This window comes from Panulirus ornatus, chromosome 11 (genome assembly GCF_036320965.1).
Source record: "Panulirus ornatus isolate Po-2019 chromosome 11, ASM3632096v1, whole genome shotgun sequence".
Taxonomy (NCBI): Eukaryota; Metazoa; Arthropoda; class Malacostraca; order Decapoda; family Palinuridae; genus Panulirus; species Panulirus ornatus.
The window spans coordinates 37,055,562-37,076,702 of NC_092234.1; the positions used below are offsets into that span (position 1 = coordinate 37,055,562).

General features: G+C 41.5%; 1 protein-coding gene across 1 annotated transcript in view; it reads left to right on the forward strand.

Annotated features, from left to right (window-relative positions):
* The first annotated feature begins 2,953 nt into the window (after positions 1–2,953).
* Positions 2,954–21,141, forward strand: part of LOC139751407 (uncharacterized) — a 188,755-nt gene continuing 170,567 nt past the window's right edge. The window contains exon 1 of the mRNA XM_071666795.1: positions 2,954–3,091. The gene's annotated coding sequence lies outside the window, so the exon portion shown is untranslated. The remainder of the gene's footprint in view (positions 3,092–21,141) is intronic.

Here is a 21,141-nt window from a genome sequence, read left to right on the forward strand (position 1 = left end):
CCAAATCATTTTCCCTAACCCTCTCACTTTGCACACCACCTCGACCCAAACACCCTATATCTGCCACTCTGTCATCAGACACATTCAACAAACCTTCAAAATACTCATTCCATCTCCTTCTCACATCACCACTACTTGTTATCACCTCCCCATTTACGCCCTTCACTGAAGTTCCCATTTGCTCCCTTGTCTTACGCACCCTATTTACCTCCTTCCAGAACATCTTTTTATTCTCCCTAAAATTTACTGATAGTCTCTCACCCCAACTCTCATTTGCCCTTTTTTTTACCTCTTGCACCTTTCTCTTGACCTCCTGTCTCTTTCTTTTATACTTCTCCCACTCAATTGCATTTTTTCCCTGCAAAAATCGTCCAAATGCCTCTCTCTTTTCAAAGGTATAATTACTTTATCTAATATTATACCAAAAAACTAAATCATATGCACTATAATTTTCCTGTGCTATAATCTACATGTTCGCTTTACACATATGTTAATAACATGATCACAATAGTGCTAACGTTTTCTTCTCGTTCACTATCACGAATTAACGTATTAAACAGCAAGTGCATTCTACACCATAAATCCAGCGTGTTCACACTAAGAAGGACAGGAGCGAACTGACGACGTGGGGCTCCCTACAAGTGGGAGGGGCCAGGTAACAAGAGTCACGACAGGAGGTTTGGCTATTAAACTGATCGTTTACGTCATTGCTGATTTAAAAGAATAGATCTCCTTTATTGTCATATTTGTGTCTAAGCTTCTCAATCCAGCAAATAATATCAGTTATTTTTGTTACACAAAACATTGGCTAAGCCTACAAATATAAGCGATCACACATGTCCAAACGAGTGGGCGGGGCAACGGGGTATTTACTGGCAGGCGGCTGATGTACCAGCATCACACCACACCAGCGATGTGTCAATTCTCTCATATTTCACCGATTTTTCATGAATTTAAGTCAGTTTCACGGCCCATCGAATAATACGAAATGGTTCGTCTTGGTCTCAAAAGTTTACGTAAATTCTATCAGTCGATCTATGAATATTTTCATCATAAATTTATAATACTTCAATATTAAAAGTATATATCATTTACGCTCTTCTATTACACCTCTGTATCAAAATAATCAGGTCTCACTGTAAAACAATGACATAAATACATCTATTTACATTCATACCACGAGTGGCAGGCACGATTTTTCCATGAGCTTGTAGCGTTCACTTCAACGTGGACACACCAGTCCGAGGAATGCGATATTAAATATATAAGATCCCAGTGTTGTTTATGGGATATTAGAGACCTCATGTACGCAACGAAGTCAATGAAAAAGGAAGGAGTACTCTACAATAACGCTGGCACTCACAAGAGATTCTTTTGACCAGTCTCATCTTATATTAGTAACATTTACTAGCATTTCATTCGTGCCAACCACGAACACACGCACATACACTCTTTAATACGCTTGGCCTTTCTAACAAACAGGAAATTCAAGATAACCATAGTTTCCGCGACATCAGCGATACCTCGCTCCTGTTGATGCAAAGGAAATGATAGGCCTGTAAGTTCTGCTTGCGTGTGTGACAAAGTACACGAGAATATATGAAGGAAATCATGAAACTGAAGCAAGAAATGTGACGCCTCCTGGGCCACCTGAAGTTATGTCGACAAAAAGATGTATACCTTTCAAGGGAAACCTGATGCCAGACGTCTCGACTTCTTATGTAATCATGTTGGTAGCTTTAACAAACTTACCAAGATATAATGTTTATTTTCCCTTTATTTACCGTGGGTGGGTTAGGCTTATATCTGTGATGCCAAAGGAATGGTCATCCTAACACCTTCCCCAGTATCTTTTGTCGGAATTGTGCTGCCGCCAATATTTCATTAAAATATGACAATATATCTTACCAATTAGTACGAGTTTGCTCGATATTTTTTCATGAGTCTGGCAGCATGTAGTCAAAACATTATACAGTATTGCATCATATATCTTAACATATTTGCTGATGCATGACAACCTTTAATATAATAAAGTACAAGTTTTTTCTTTCAAATACGTTGATTAAAAACAGGATTCTGGTTTAAGTCTTTGAGTACATTCACTTCCCAGCACGAAGTTAAAGCTGGAAGCCTGATTCATCATCCATTGTGAGAAATTACCCTATACCTGTTCTGATAGTATAAAACGTCTAAACACTACGTGACCGCGTCTAAAGTTTACAATATATATCTACTTAACTTTGATGTGCATGTACACAGGGGCGGAGCATAAACAAAATTTGGTCAGGTGGGAAGGAGGTGAATTACAAGCTCGCTAAGTATAATTTAAGTCTTACATAGGGTAAGAAATTTCTGTTGTATGCAATAAATAGATTCATTTATTAGAAGCACTCTGATATCTATCACTTACCTCTCAAATGAATATTATGGGAGATATTCAGTCCGTAAAAATGTATAATACAAAAATAAATCGAACGTATGCAAGCATCCTTTTCTCAAGACGTTGGATGTATGTTCGTGCGTTTGTTCATAAGTGCGCACGCGCAAGGGTCACGTGATCTCATGGTTATCCATTATCCAATCAGAGAACAACATCCTTTTGATCTAGCCAATCATCGCTCGATGTGCTGCATGCCCGGTGCCCGGGGTCGGAATTTGAATCAGTTTGAGGATGGAGCCATCTTTTAGTGCATATGACATAATTACATCAAGTTTACACAACTCGTGAGTGAAAGTGACGTAAATTCAAAGATTTATTTTCTCAAACATGGCGGTTTACTTACCATCATACAGTGCCCGAACTGCCAAACGCCATGTACGTACGTACGTACACTACTGGGTGTGTGGCCGTTGGATTCCCATCCTCAGAGACAAGAGGCGTCGGTGGTGTGAATTTCTTCACTAGTGACTTAAAAGAAACATTATTCACTGGCGTGGAAAAAAGAATTGATTTGTGTGAACCCCTGGAACCTCGGCAAGCTGCTCCCGACCCCGATGATCCTGCTGGACATTCGACATTGGAAGAACTCCGCCTTTCCGGACGACCCGCAGTGTGCTTGCTCTAGTGCCTGCGCTCCCGACTCTGCTTAAGGTATGTGTTGAATTTCAGGTTAGCTAACTGGGGGTCCGGGGTCAGAGCCCCCGGCTAGGAAAGGTATACACAGGTACACAGGAGTTCTGGAGGCACAGCCCTCGGCTAGGAATACTCATCCCATGGGTTAGGTTACAAAGCATTCTTTAGAACGCCATAAAATTCCCGTTGAGTGATATGTTTTCCGATAGAATTCGATGTGAAACAATATTTTGCCTCTTTTGTAAATCACTCGTTTGCCTCTTCCCCAACCAAAATCCCGAAATCCCACGTTTTCCTTATGATTGCTGAGAGGGAAGGGGAGAAACGTGATTTGCTAGAGAAGCGAGGGTTAAGATCGTTTGAATCTCATCAAATACCAGCGGAAAAAACATCGCTAACTAAAAATATTTGGGGCTGACTCATTAAATTACCATTTTAATTCTTTTGAAGTATTACTATTTAAACTGAACATTTGTGTAGCGCTTCACTTACACGTAGTGATAGCGAACAAGAAGATTGCGGTAACACTAATGTATTAATGTTATTATTTCAGATTTGTAAAGTATAAATCACAGCAAATTACGCGGAAAAATTACAGTGCGTTATTCATGTAAAAATATTAAAATATTTAAACTTCAAAAATATTTTATTACGTTTCAGGTTTTGTAAAACGTTTTTTTCGAAAACAATAATCTGGGAACTCTTTGATTAGGATAAGAAAACATCCGTGGTAATACAATATTGACTCTTGTAGCACTGTGGTATAGGTCAGGTCAGAGTAATCACCTCTTCCTTGGAAGTGGCAGTTGTTCCTGATGTGGGTACCGTCACTCGTGCATGGTTGCACTCACCTGTTATTCATGGCTGATTAACGCGTCACCCATAACTTTGGTATGAAACAGTGGAAAAGCGTGAAAAGTGCGAATGAAGGCCTGAAGATTTCAAATGTGTATGGAGCTGGTAAACAAAATGGTGAAATACTTGCAAAATTCAGTGTCAAGTGGTCAAAATGTGTGGCATCAGTGCAAAATATGATAATTCAGTGTAGCCTTTAGATTTTACATAACATACTCTTTAATATTGCGTCATAACTTGGAAAATATGTATAAGTAATCGCATCCTTAAGGTCTCGTCACTTAAGGTGACTGATGACTGTTCTAGCCCAGCACCTATCAGGCGTCATAAGGTAAGCAACATGATGATTTATTCATTAATTTGGTAATTGTTTAGAACAGCTCTGTATGGAGGATTACATTTTATTTAAAGATGTTAAATGAGACTGAGGGTTATGTACATTACGGAAAATGTGCAGTTGTAAAAGTAGATAGTGTACTTGTTAAATATGATTAAGGCATAACTTCACATAATATTACCCAGTAGGTGATATGATAGCAGAAATATATCGACATCGTAAACAGATGACATCGTACGCGTCATCTGTTTGTTGACATCCGGCACCCTTTTGGCTGTGCACCGTCGTGTGTGGAAGCTTAGTCTGGGTTTTCATTGGTTCTGTCAGTTATACTTTTGTATTACCTACTCTATTTTACATTAATAACCTCACAGTATCTTTGAGAGACTCACGTAATGTAATATTGTTCAGTACGGAAGATGGTATAGATCGGCCTTCAGCAGGTATATCCTTAATAGGATAATTGAGTTAGAACAGCTATCATTCGAGATTAATTTCATCGATCTAAAGTTAAATGAACATTAAGGTTTGTTGCATTTGAAAATTAGTTTACAAGAGTTATGATTGTATTGGTATTGTATGATTAAGATAACTTCACATCAAATTAAGTAGTGAGTAAAGAGTGTACATTCCGACAGAAAAACAGTAGAAGGCCACGTAGCGTCATTGTTGTTGACAATCGGCACATAATACGATTGTGAGCGGCGTCGTACGATCAGTGGAAGTTGAATCTGGCGTTCTGTACTGCGGTAATCTCCGCGCTTGATTGTCCTAATCGTATTTTACATATACCTACAAGCTCAGTCTAGACACACCGTAAGTAAACTTAGAGGATACGAAGATGATATATGATGGGTTTGTACGGGTTAATTGTACAAAAACCAATACGACGTTTATTGTAATTTATTTCAAACAGGTAATCAATTCACATATAATGTCAAATGCAGGACAAAGTATATATATAGAGTTAAAGTTAGACGAAGTTGTAAGTTCAAAGTGCTACAGTATTACGTTATTACATTGTTTTTATGTAATGTGTGATGTTTATTATACTATCCATCAAATCAACGACATACAACACATGTTATGCGCGTCATGTATAAGGAGGCCCGCCATAGTAAATAGAGCGAGGAACTAAGTCACAACCACGATATTGTTAGACGTGACGTACACATCACGAGATATCTGCGCCGTATAGCGAATCTTCACGCTTTGATTATATAAATATATTATATATATATATATATATAAACACACAATAACTATAAACAACATATCAACTGCTGTTCCGTCGCCACCCAAAGATAACCCCCTCCTCCACCGCGACAAGTATCGTGAATATAAACGCCAACACTGCCAATACATAATCACATAAATGACAATGACATGTACATATAATGCTGTCTCATGGGCGTCTCTGGGCTGACAGAAACGTATGGTACCAAATAACATCCACGCGGTTCGAGGATATTTTACAAAAGAAAAATGGACAAAAAAAGGCACTTTGCACAGGACTTTAATTAGTGTTAATAACGAAACGCAAGTGTCTAGCCAAAGCTCACCCCAATCTTTTCAATTGTATCTCTACTGACATCATGATGTCCATTAGTAGTTACAAACCGTCCAATCACCACTACACACTAACCCACACCTTTGTCGCTGTCTCTCGCTTTAGCGAGGTAGCGCAAGTAAACAGACGAATGGTACAACCCACCCACATACACATGTATAGACGTACACGACCACACACGCACATATACATGCCTATACATTTCAACGTTAATTATATATATATATATAATATATATATATATATATATTATATATATATATATATATATATATATATATATATACAGACATATACATATATAACACATGTACATGATTCATACTTGCTGCCTGTATTCATTCCGTCGCCCCCCGCCACACATGAAATGACAACCCCCCTCCCCCGCCCGCGCGAGAGGTATCGTTGAATATAAACGCCCATACATGCGCATATGTATGAAGTCTGTTGGGGATGAGAGAGCTTGGGAATTGAGTCAGTTGTTGTTCGCTGATGATACAGCGCTGGTGCTGATTCATGTGAGAAACTGCAGAAGCTGGTGACTGAGTTTGTAAAGTGTGTTGAGAAGAAAGTTAGAGTAAATGTGAATAAGAGCAAGGTTATTAGGTTCAGTAGGGGTGAGGGTCAAGTCAATTGGGAGGTGAGTTTGAATGAGAAAAACTGGAGGAAGTGAAGTGTTTTAGATATCTGGAGTGGATCTGTCAGCGGATGGAACCATGGAAGCGGAAGTGGATCATAGGGTGGGGGAGGGGGCGAAATTTTGGAGCCTTGAAAAATGTGTGAAGTCGAGAACATTATCTCGGAAAGCAAAAATGGGTATGTTTGAGGGAATAGTGGTTCCAACAATGTTGTATGGTTGCGAGCGTGGGCTATGATAGGATGTGCGCCCTGTAAGTTCAGGCCCCGATCGCTCAAAATCTTTTTCACTTTATCCTTCCACCTCCAATTTGGTTTCCCGCTTTACTTGTTCCCTCCACCTCTGACATATATCCACTATGTCAATCTTTCCTCACTCATTCCCGTAAGTCCACACCATTTTAACAAGCCCTCTTCTGCTTTCTCTACCACACTCGTTTTATTTCCACGCATCTCTCTTACACTTTCATTACTTAATCAAACCATCTCACACCACATATCGTCCTCAAACATTTAATTTCTAACACATTCACCCTCCTCCTTACAACCCCATCTATAGCCCATGCCTCACAACCATATAACATTTTTGGAATTACTATTCTTTCAGAGATACTCATTTTTACTCTCCAAGATAACGTTCTCTCCCTCCACACATTCTTCATCGCTACGAGAACCTTTGCCCTTCCCCCACCCTGTAACTCACTTCCGCTTTCATGGTTCCATCCTCTGCTAAATCCAATCCCAGATAACTAAAATACTTTACTTCCAGTTTTTCTCTCTTCAAACTTGCATCCCATTTAATTTGTTTCTCAATCCTACTGAACCTAATAACCTTGCTCTTGTTCACATTTACTCTCAACTTTCTCCTTTTACTCACTTTTCTAAACTCAGTCCCCAAATTCTGTAGTTTCTTACTGGAAGCAGCCACTAGAGCTGTGTCATCGGCGAACAACAACTGACTTACTTCCCAGGCCCTCTCATCCCCAACAAACTGCATACTCACCCCTCTCTCCAAAACTCTTGCATTTACCTCCCTAACCAACCCAGAGGATCTGATGTTCTGCACATGCATTCACCCTCGTTCAATACTCTCCCATATGATTTCCCAGGAGTACTCAACGAACTTATGTCTCTGTAATGTGAGCACTCACCTTTATCCCCTTTGCCTTTGTACAGTGGCACTATGCATGCATTCCGCCAATCCTCAGGCACTTCATGGTCCATAAATGCATTGAATAGATATCTTTACCAACCAGTCAACAAGAAAGTCCCCCTTTTTAGATAAATTCCACAGCAATACCATCCAAACCCACCACCTTCCCGGATACCATCCGCAAAGCTTTCATTACCTCTTCTCTCTTCACCAAACCATTCTCCCTGACCGTCTCACTTAGCACACCACCCCGACCAAAACACCCTATGTCTGCCACTCTGTCATCAGACAAATTCAACAAACCTTCAAAACTCACACTCCATCTCACTTAACTACCTGGTATTACTTCCCCACTTACCCTTTTCACTTATGCTCCCATTTGATCCATTGTCTTACGCACGTTATTTACCTCCTAAAGCATCTTTTCATTCTCCCTAAGATTTAATGGTACTCTTTCACCTCAGCTCTCATTTGCCCTCTTTTTCAACCCTTGCACCTTTCTCTTGACCTACCTCATTCTTTTACACATCTCACCGTCCTTTGCACTCCTTCCTTGCAAGTATCGTCCAAACGCCTCTATTTTCTCTTTCACTAACAAGTTTACTCACTGACTACCCTTTCAAATCTGCCCACCTCCCACCTTTCTCATACCCCATGCATCTTTTGCGCAAGGCATCACTGCTTCCCTGAATGCATCTCCATTCCTCACCCACTCTCCTCACGTCATTTGATCTCATCTTTTACCGTTCTGCACTCAGTCTCCTGGTACTTCATCACACAAGTCTCCTTTCCAAGCTCACTTACTCACGACTCTCTTCCCACCATTCCCTCTTTTGAAAATCTCCACAAATCTTCACCTTCACCTCCACGAGATAGTGATCAAACATCTTCCAGCTGCCCCTCTCAACACATTAACATCCAAAAATCTCTCTTTTACATGCCTATCAATTAACATGTAATCCAATAATGCCCTTTGACCATCGCTCCTACTCACATACGTATACTTCTGTATATCTCTTTTTAAACCAGGTATTCCCAATCACCATTTTTTTTTAGCACACAAATCCACAAGCTCTTCACTATTTCCATTTACAACACTGAATACCCTATGTACGCCAATTATACCCACGTCTGCCACATTACTCACTTTCGCATTTAAATCATCCATCACTAAAACTCGGCAACCTGCATCAAAGCTGCTGACACACTCGCTCAGTTGCTCCCAAAACGTTTGCCTCTCATGAACTTTCTTCTCATGACTAGGTGCATAGGCACCAATAATCAAAACCCACTTCTCACCATCCACTTTCAGTTTTACCCACAACAATCTAGAATTTACTTTCTTACACTATATCACATATTCCCACAGCTCTCCCGCTTCAGTAATAGTTCTACTCCTTTCTTAGTTTTTGTCGTCTCACCAACCCTGACTTTACTCCCAAGACATTCCCAAAACACTTTTCCCCTTTACCCTTGAGCTTCGTTTCACTCAGAGCCAGAATATTCAGGTTTCTTTCCTCAAACATACTTCAAATCTCTTCTTTCTTCGCATCTTTGTTACATCCACACACATTCAGACACCCTAGTCTGAGTCTTCAAGGAAGATGAGCTCACCCCGCTTGACTCCTATTTCTCCATTTTAGAAACCGAAATACAAAGGGGGGAAGGTTTCCAGCCCTAGCTCCTACCCCCTTTAGTCGCCGCCTACGACACGCGGGGAATGCGTAGGAAGTATTCTTTCTCCCCTATCCCCAGGGATATATATATATATATATATATATATATATATATATATATATATATATATATGTGTGTGTGTGTGTGTGTGTGTGTGTGTGTTTTGCTTTGTCGCTGTCTCCCGCTCCTGCGAGGTAGCGCAAGGAAACAGACGAAAGAAATGGCCCAAACCACCCCCATACACACGCATATACATACAGCCCACACACGCAAATATACATACCCATACATCTCAATGTACACATATATACACATACAAACACATGCATATATACACATGCACACAATTCACACTGTCTGCCTTTATTCATTCCCATCGCCACCTCGCCATACATGGAATAACATCCCCCTCCCCCCTCATGCGTGCGAGGTAGCGCTAGGAAAAGACAAGAAAGGCCCCATTCGGTCACACTCAGTCTCTAGCTGTCATGCAATGATGCCCGAAACCACAGCTCCCTTTCCACATCCAGGCCCCACAGAACTTTCCATGGTTTACCCCAGACGCTTCACATGCCCTGATTCAATCCATTGACAGCACGTCGACCCCGGTATACCACATCGATCCAATTCACTCTATTCCTTGCCCGCCTTTCACCCTCCTGCATGTTCAGGCCCCGATCACTCAAAATTTTTTTCATTCCATCTTTCCACCTCCAATTTGGTCTCCCACTTCTCGTTCCCTCCACCTCCGACACATATATCCTCTTGGTCAATCTTCCTCACTCATTCTCTCCATGTGACCAAACCATTTCAAAACACCCTCTTCTGCTCTCTCAACCACGCTCTTTTTATTTACACACATCTCTCTTACCCTTACATTTCTTACTCGATCGAACCACCTCACACCACATATTGTCCTCAAACATCTCATTTCCTGCACATCCACCTTCCTCCGCACAACTCTATCTATAGCCCACGCCTCGCAACCATATAACATTGTTGGAACCACTATTCCTTCAAACATACCCATTTTTGCTTTCGGAGATAATGTTCTCGACTTCCACACATTCTTCAAGGCTCCCAGGATTGTCGCCCCCTCCCCCACCCTATGATTCACTTCCGCTTCCATGGTTCCATCCGCTGCCAGATCCACTCCCAGATATCTAAAACACTTTACTTCCTCCAGTTTTTCTCCATTCAAACTTACCTCCCAATTGACTTGACCCTCAACCCTACTGTATCTAATAACCTTGCTCTTATTCACATTTATATATAATTCAGCGCTGGTGACTGATTCGTGTGAGAAACTGCAGATGCTGGTGACTACGTTTGGTAAAGTGTGAAAGAAGAAAGCTGAGCGAAAATGTGAATAAGAGCAAGGTTATTAGGTACAGTAGGGTTGAGGGACAAGTCCATTGGGAGGTTTAGTTTGAATGGAGAAAAACTGGAGGAAGTGAAGTGTTTTAGATATCTGGGAGTGGATTTGGCAGCGGATGGAACCATGGAAGCGGAAGTGAATCATAGGGTGCGGGAGGGGGCGAAAGTTCTGGGAGCGTTGAAAAATGTTTGGAAGTCGAGAACGTTATCTTGGAAAGCAAAAATGGGTATGTTTGAAGGAATAGTGGTTCCAACAATGTTATATGGTTGCGAGGCGTGGGCTATAGATAGAGTTGTGCGGAGGAAGGTGGATGTGCAGGAAATGAGATGTTTGAGGACAATATGTTGTGTGAGGTGGTTTGATCGAGTAAGTAATGTAAAGGTAAGAGAGATGTGTGGTAATAAAAAGAGTGTGGTTGAGAGACAGAAGAGGATGTTTTGAAGTGGTTTGGTCACATGGAGAGGATGAGTGAGTAAAGATTGACCAAGAGGATATATGTGTCGGAGGTGGAGGGAACGAGGAGAAGTGGGAGACCAAATTGGAGGTGGAAAGATGGAGTGAAAAAGATTTTGAGTGATCGGGACCTGAATTTGCAGGAGGGTGAAAGTCGGGCAAGGAATAGAGTGAATTGGAACGATGTGGTATACCGGGGTCGACGTGCTGTCAATGGATTGAGCCAGGGCATGTGAAGCGTCTGGGGTAAACCATGGAAAGTTCTGTGGGGCCTGGATGTGGAGGGGGAGCTGTGGTTTCGGTGCATTATTACATGACAGCTAGAGTCTGAGTGTGAACGAATGGGGCCTTTGTTGTCCTCCTAGCGCTACCTCGCGCATATGAGGGGGGAGGGGGTTGTTATTTCATGTGTGGCAGGGTGGCGATGGGAATGAATGAAGGCAGACAGTATGAATTATATATATATATATATATATATATATATATATATATATATATATATATATATATATATATATATATATCCTCCCCTCTGGTTTTTTTTTAATTCTCCAAAAGAAGGAACAGAGAAGGGGGCCAGGTGAGGATATTCCCTCAAAGGCCCAGTCCTCTGTTCTTAACGCTACCTCGCTATTGTGGGAAATGACGAATAGTATGAATATATAGAAATATATATATATATATATATATATATATATATATATATATATATATATATATATATTTTTTTTTTTTTTTTTTTTTCGCTGTCTCCCGCGTTTGCGAGGTAGCGCAAGGAAACAGACGAAAGAAATGGCCGAACCCACCCCCATACACATGTATATACATACGTCCACACACGCAAATATACATACCTACACAGCTTTCCATGGTTCACCCCAGACGCTTCACATGCCCTGATTCAATCCACTGACAGCACGTCAACCCCGGTATACCACATCGATCCAATTCACTCTATTCCTTGCCCTCCTTTCACCCTCCTGCATGTTCAGGCCCCGATCACACAAAATCTTTTTCACTCCATCTTTCCACCTCCAATTTGGTCTCCCACTTCTCCTCGTTCCCTCCACCTGCGACACATATATCCTCTTCGTCAATCTTTCCTCACTCATTCTCTCCATGTGCCCAAACCATTTTAAAACACCCTCTTCTGCTCTCTCAACCACGCTCTTTTTATTTCCACACATCTCTCTTACCCTTACGTTACTTACTCGATCAAACCACCTCACACCACACATTGTCCTCAAACATCTCATTTGAAGCACATCCATCCTCCTGCGCACAACTCTATCCATAGCCCACGCCTCGCAACCATGCAACATTGTTGGAACCACTATTCCTTCAAACATACCCATTTTTGCTTTCCGAGATAATGTTCTCGACTTCCACACATTCTTCAAGGCTCCCAAGATTTTCGCCCCCTCCCCCACCCTATGATCCACTTCCGCTTCCATGGTTCCATCCGCTGCCAGATCCACTCCCAGATATCTAAAACACTTTACTTCCTCCAGTTTTTCTCCATTCAAACTTACCTCACAATTGACTTGACCCTCAACCCTACTGTAGCTAATAACCTTGCTCTTATTCACATTTACTCTTAACTTTCTTCTTTCACACACTTTACCAAACTCAGCCACCAGCTTCTGCAGTTTCTCACATGAATCAGCCACCAGCGCTGCATCATCAGCGAACAACAATTGACTCACTTTCCAAGCTCTCTCATCCACAACAGACTTCATACTTGCCCCTCTTTCCAAAACTCTTGCATTTACCTCCCTAACAACCCCATCCATAAACAAATTAAACAACCATGGAGACATCACACACCCCTGCCGCAAACCTACATTCACTGAGAACCAATCACTTTCCTCTCTTCCTACACGTACACATGCCTTACATCCATTTCACTGCTTCTAACAACTTGCCTCCCACACCATATATTCTTAATACCTTCCACAGAGCATCTCTATCAACTCTATCATATGTCTTCTCCAGATCCATAAATGCTACATACAAATCCATTTGCTTTTCTAAGTATTTCTCACATACATTCTTCAAAGGCAAACACCTGATCCACACATCCTCTACCACTTCTGAAACCACACTGCTCTTCCCCAATCTGATGCTCTGTACATGCCTTCACCCTCTCAATCAATACCCTCCCATATAATTTACCAGGAATACTCAACAAACTTATACCTCTGTAATTTGAGCACTCACTCTTATCCCCTTTGCCTTTGTACAATGGCACTATGCACGCATTCCGCCAATCCTCAGGCACCTCACCATGAGTCATACATACATTAAATAACCTTACCAACCAGTCAATAATACAGTCACCCCCTTTTTTAATGAATTCCACTGCAATACCATCCAAACCTGCTGCCTTGCTGGCTTTCATCTTCGGCAAAGCTTTTACTACCTCTTCTCTATTTACCAAATCATTTTCCCTAACCCTCTCACTTTGCACACCACCTCGACCAAAACACCCTATATCTGCCACTCTAACACATTCATCAAACCTTCAAAATACTCACTCCATATATATATATATATATATATATATATATATATATATATATATATTTTTTTTTTTTTTTTTTTCATACTTTGTCGCTGTCTCCCGCGTTTGCGAGGTAGCGCAAGGAAACAGACGAAAGAAATGGCCCAACCCCCCCCCCCCCCATACACATGTACATACGTCCACACACGCAAATATACATACCTACACAGCCTTCCATGGTTTACCCCAGACGCTTCACATGCATTGATTCAATCCACTGACAGCACGTCAACCCCTGTATACCACATCGCTCCAATTCACTCTATTCCTTGCCCTCCTTTCACCCTCCTGCATGTTCAGGCCCCGATCACACAAAATCTTTTTCACTCCATCTTTCCACCTCCAATTTGGTCTCCCTCTTCTCCTCGTTCCCTCCACCTCCGACACATATATCCTCTTGGTCAATCTTTCCTCACTCATTCTCTCCATGTGCCCAAACCATTTCAAAACACCCTCTTCTGCTCTCTCAACCACGGTCTTTTTATTTACACACATCTCTCTTACCCTTACGTTATATATATATATATATATATATATATATATATATATATATATATATATATAAATATAAATATAAATATATATATATATATATATATATATATATATATATATATATATATATATATATATATATATATATATATAGGTTTGCGGCAGGGGTGTGTGATGTCTCCATGGTTGTTTAATTTCTTTATGGATGGGGTTGTTAGGGAGGTAAATGCAAGAGTTTTGGAAAGAGGGGCAAGTATGAAGTCTGTTGGGGATGAGAGAGCTTGGGAAGTGAGTCAGTTGTTGTTCGCTGATGATACAGCGCTGGTGGCTGATTCATGTGAGAAACTGCAGAAGCTGGTGACTGAGTTTGGAAAAGTGTGTGGAAGAAGAAAGTTAAGAGTAAATGTGAATAAGAGCAAGGTTATTAGGTACAGTATGGTTGAGGGTCAAGTCAATTGGGAGGTGAGTTTGAATGGAGAAAAACTGGAGGAAGTGAAGTGTTTTAGATATCTGGGAGTGGATCTGGCAGCGGATGGAACCATGGAAGCGGAAGTGGATCATAGGGTGGGGGAGGGGGCGAAAATCCTGGGGGCCTTGAAGAATGTGTGGAAGTCGAGAACATTATCTCGGAAAGCAAAAATGGGTATGTTTGAAGGAATAGTGGTTCCAACAATGTTGTATGGTTGCGAGGCGTGGGCTATGGATAGAGTTGTGCGCAGGAGGATGGATGTGCTGGAAATGAGATGTTTGAGGACAATGTGTGGTGTGAGGTGGTTTGATCGAGTGAGTAACGTAAGGGTAAGAGAGATGTGTGTAAATAAAAAGACCGTGGTTGAGAGAGCAGAAGAGGGTGTTTTGAAGTGGTTTGGGCACATGGAGAGGATGAGTGAGGAAAGATTGACCAAGAGGATATATGTGTCGGAGGTGGAGGGAACAAGGAGAAGAGGGAGACCAAATTGGAGGTGGAAAGATGGAGTGAAAAAGATTTTGTGTGATCGGGGCCTGAACATGCAGGAGGGTGAAAGGAGGGCAATGAATAGAGTGAATTGGAGCGATGTGGTATACCGGGGTTGACGTGCTGTCAGTGGATTGAAGCAGGGCATGTGAAGCGTCTGGGGTAAACCATGGAAAGCTGTGTAGGTATGTATATTTGCGTGTGTGGACGTATGTATATACATGTGTATGGGGGGGAGGGTTGGGCCATTTCTTTCGTCTGTTTCCTTGCGCTACCTCGCAAACGCGGGAGACAGCGACAAAGTATAATAAAAAAAATAATAATATATATATATATATATATATATATATATATATATATAATAAATTTATATATATAAGAGTGAGTGCTCAAATTACAGAGGTATAAGTTTGTTGAGGATTCCTGGTAAATTATATGGGAGGGTATTGATTGAGAGGGTGAAGGCATGTACAGAGCATCAGATTGGGGAAGAGCAGTGTGGTTTCAGAAGTGGTAGAGGATGTGTGGATCAGGTGTTTGCTTTGAAGAATGTATGTGAGAAATACTTAGAAAAGCAAATGGATTTGTATGTAGCATTTATTGATCTGGAGAAGGCATATGATAGAGTTGATAGAGATGCTCTGTGGAAGGTATTAAGAATATATGGTGTGGGAGGCAAGTTGTTAGAAGCAGTGAAAAGTTTTTATCGAGGATGTAAGGCATGTGTACGTGTAGGAAGAGAGGAAAGTGATTGGTTTTCAGTGAATGTAGGTTTGCGGCAGGGGTGTGTGATGTCTCCATGGTTGTTTAATTTGTTTATGGATGGGGTTGTTAGGGAGGTGAATGCAAGAGTTTTGGAAAGAGGGGCAAGTATGAAGTCTGTTGTGGATGAGAGAGCTTGGGAAGTGAGTCAGTTGTTGTTCGCTGATGATACAGCGCTGGTGGCTGATTCATGTGAGAAACTGCAGAAGCTGGTGACTGAGTTTGGTAAAGTGTGTGAAATAAGAAAGTTAAGAGTAAATGTGAATAAGAGCAAGGTTATTAGGTACAGTAGGGTTGAGGGTCAAGTCAATTGGGAGGTGAGTTTGAATGGAGAAAAACTGGAGGAAGTGAAGTGTTTTAGATATCTGGGAGTGGATCTGGCAGCGGATGGAACCATGGAAGCGGAAGTGGATCATAGGGTGGGGGAGGGGGCGAAAATTCTGGGAGCCTTGAAGAATGTGTGGAAGTCGAGAACATCATCTCGGAAAGCAAAAATGGGTGTGTTTGAAGGAATAGTGGTTCCAACAATGTTGTATGGTTGCGAGGCGTGGGCTATGGATAGAGTTGTGCGCAGGAGGATGGATGTGCTGGAAATGAGATGTTTGAGGACAATGTGTGGTGTGAGGTGGTTTGATCGAGTAAGTAACGTAAGGGTAAGAGAGATGTGTGGAAATAAAAAGAGCGTGGTTGAGAGAGCAGAAGAGGGTGTTTTGAAATGGTTTGGGCACATGGAGAGAATGAGTGAGGAAAGATTGACCAAGAGGATATATGTGTCGGAGGTGGAGGGAACGAGGAGAAGAGGGAGACCAAATTGGAGGTGGAAAAATGGAGTGATAAAGATTTTGTGTGATCGGGGCCTGAACATGCAGGAGGGTGAAAGGAGGGCAATGAATAGAATGAATTGGAGCGATGTGGTGTACCGGGGTTGACGTGCTGTCAGTGGATTGAATCAAGGCATGTGAAGCGTCTGGGGTAAACCATGGAAAGCTGTGTAGGTATGTTATTTGCGTGTGTGGACGTATGTATATACATGTGTATGGGGGTGGGTTAGGCCATTTCTTTCGTCTGTTTCCTTGCGCTACCTCGCAAACGCGGGAGACAGCGACAAAGCAAAAAAAAGATAAAAAAAAAAAAATATATATATATATATATATATATATATATATATATATATATATATATATATATATAAAATATATACATATATATATATATATATATATATATATATATATATATATATATATATATATGTATATATTTTTTTCTTTTTTTTTTTTGCCGCTGTCTCCCGCGTTTGCGAGGTAGCGCAAGGAAACAGACGAAAGAAATGGCCCAACCCACCCCCATACACATGTATATACATACGCCCACACACGCAAATAACATACCTACACAGCTTTCCATATATATATATATATATATATATATATATATATATATATATATATATATATATATATATTTTTTTTTTTTTTTTTTTTTTTTTCATACTTTGTCGCTGTCTCGCGCGTTTGCGAGGTAGCGCAAGGAAACAGACGAAAGAAATGGCCCCCCCCCCCCCATACACATGTACATACGTCCACACACGCAAATATACATACCTACACAGCCTTCCATGGTTTACCCCAGACGCTTCACATGCCTTGATTCAATCCACTGACAGCACGTCAACCCCTGTATACCACATCGCTCCAATTCACTCTATTCCTTGCCCTCCTTTCACCCTCCTGCATGTTCAGGCCCCGATCACACAAAATCTTTTTCACTCCATCTTTTCACCTCCAATTTGGTCTCCCTCTTCTCCTCGTTCCCTCCACCACCGACACATATATCCTCTTGGTCAATCTTTCCTCACTCATTCTCTCCATGTGCCCAAACCATTTCAAAACACCCTCTTCTGCTCTCTCAACCACGCTCTTTTTATTTCCACACATCTCTCTTACCCTTACGTTACTTACTCGATCAAACCACCTCACACCACACATTGTCCTCAAACATCTCATTTCCAGCACATCCATCCTCCTGCGCACATCTCTATCCATAGCCCACGCCTCGCAACCATACAACATTGTTGGAACCACTATTCCTTCAAACATACCCATTTTTGCTTTCCGAGATAATGTTCTCGACTTCCACACATTTTTCAAGGCTCCCAAAATTTTCGCCCCCTCCCCCACCCTATGATCCACTTCCGCTTCCATGGTTCCATCCGCTGACAGATCCACTCCCAGATATCTAAAACACTTCACTTCCTCCAGTTTTTCTCCATTCAAACTCACCTCCCAATTGACTTGACCCTCACCCCTACTGTACCTAATAACCTTGCTCTTATTCACATTTACTCTTAACTTTCTTCTTTCACACACTTTACCAAACTCAGTCACCAGCTTCTGCAGTTTCTCACATGAATCAGCCACCAGCGCTGTATCATCAGCGAACAACAACTGACTCACTTCCTAAGCTCTCTCATCCCCAACAGACTTCATACTTGCCCCTCTTTCCAGGACTCTTGCATTTACCTCCCTAACAACCCCATCCATAAACAAATTAAACAACCATGGAGACATCACACACCCCTGCCGCAAACCTACATTCACTGAGAACCAATCACTTTCCTCTCTTCCTACACGTACACATGCCTTACGTCCTCGATAAAAACTTTTCACTGCTTCTAACAACTTGCCTCCCACACCATATATTCTTAATACCTTCCACAGAGCATCTCTATCAACTCTATCATATGCCTTCTCCAGATCCATAAATGCTACATACAAATCCATTTGCTTTTCTAAGTATTTCTCACATACATTCTTCAAAGCAAACACCTGATCCACACATCCTCTACCACTTCTGAAACCGCACTGCTCTTCCCCAATCTGATGCTCTGTACATGCCTTCACCCTCTCAATCAATACCCTCCCATATAATTTACCAGGAATACTCAACAAACTTATACCTCTGTAATTTGAGCACTCACTCTTATCCCCTTTGCCTTTGTACAATGGCACTATGCACGCATTCCGCCAATCCTCAGGCACCTCACCATGAGTCATACATACATTAAATAACCTTACCAACCAGTCAACAATACAGTCACCCCCCTTTTTAATAAATTCCACTGCAATACCATCCAAACCTGCTGCCTTGCCGGCTTTCATCTTCCGCAAAGCTTTTACTACCTCTTCTCTGTTTACCAAATCATTTTCCCTAACCCTCTCACTTTGCACACCACCTCGACCAAAACACCCTATATCTGCCACTCTGTCATCAGACACATTCAACAAACCTTCAAAATACTCATTCCATCTCCTTCTCACATCACCGCTACTTGTTATCACCTCCCCATTTGCGCCCTTCACTGAAGTTCCCATTTGCTCCCTTGTCTTACGCACTCTATTTACCTCCTTCCAGAACATCTTTTTATTCTCCCTAAAATTTACTGATAGTCTCTCACCCCAACTCTCATTTGCCCTTTTTTTCACCTCTTGCACCTTTCTCTTGACCTCCTGTCTCTTTCTTTTATACTTCTCCCACTCAATTGCATTTTTTCCCTGCAAAAATCGTCCAAATGCCTCTCTCTTCTCTTTCACTAATACTCTTACTTCTTCATCCCACCACTCACTACCCTTTCTAAACAGCCCACCTCCCACTCTTCTCATGCCACAAGCATCTTTTGCGCAATCCATCACTGATTCCCTAAATACATCCCATTCCTCCCCCACTCCCCTTACTTCCATTGTTCTCACCTTTTTCCATTCTGTACACAGTCTCTCCTGGTACTTCCCCACACAGGTCTCCTTCCCAAGCTCACTCACTCTCACCACCTTCTTCACCCCAACATTCACTCCTCTTTTCTGAAAACCCATACTAATTTTCACCTTAGCCTCCACAAGATAGTGATCAGACATCCCTCCAGTTGCACCTCTCAGCACATTAACATCCAAAAGTCTCTCTTTCGCACGCCTGTCAATTAACACGTAATCCAATAACGCTCTCTGGCCATCTCTCCTACTTACATAAGTATACTTATGTATATCTCGCTTTTTAAACCAGGTATTCCCAATCATCAGTCCTTTTTCAGCACATAAATCTACAAGCTCTTCACCATTTCCATTTACAACACTGAACACCCCATGCATACCAATTATTCCCTCAACTGCCACATTACTCACCTTTGCATTCAAATCACCCATCACTATAACCCGGTCTCGTGCATCAAAACCGCTAACACACTCATTCAGCTGCTCCCAAAACACTTGCCTCTCATGATCTTTCTTCTCATGCCCAGGTGCATATGCACCAATAATCACCCACCTCTCTCCATCAACTTTCAATTTTACCCATATTAATCGAGAATTTACTTTCTTACATTCTACCACATACTCCCACAACTCCTGTTTCAGGAGTATTGCTACTCCTTCCCTTGCTCTTGTCCTCTCACTAACCCCTGACTTCACTCCCCAGACATTTCCAAACCACTCTTCCCCTTTACCCTTGAGCTTCGTTTCACTCAGAGCCAAAACATCCAGGTTCCTTTCCTCAAACATACTACCTATCTCTCCTTTTTTCACATCTTGGTTACATCCACACACATTTAGGCACCCCACTCTGAGCCTTCGAGGAGGATGATCACTCCCCGCGCGACTCCTTCTTCTGTTTCCCATTTTAGAAAGTTAATACAAGGAGGGGAGGATTTCCGGCCCCCCGCTCCCGTCCCCTCTAGTCGCTTTCTACGACACGCGAGGAATACGTGGGAAGTATTCTTTCACCCCTATCCCCAGGGATAATATACATATATATATATACATATACACACACACACACGCACACACACACACACACACACACACACACACACACACACACACACACACACACACATATATATATATATATATATATATATATATATATATATATATATATATATATATATATATTTCATACTATTCGCTATTTCCCGCATTAGCGAGGTAGCGTTAAGGACAGAGGACTGGGCCTTTGAAGGAATATCCTCACCTGGACCCCTTCTCTGTTCCTTCTTTTGGAAAATTAAAGAGAAAAAAAAATGAGAGGGAAGGATTTCCAGCCCCCCCGCTCCCTTCCCTGTTAGTCGCCTTCTAAGACACGCAGGGAATACGTGGGCAGTATTTTTCCTCCCCAATCCCCAGGGATATATATATATATATATATATATATATATATTTTTTTTTTTTTTTTTTTTATACTAT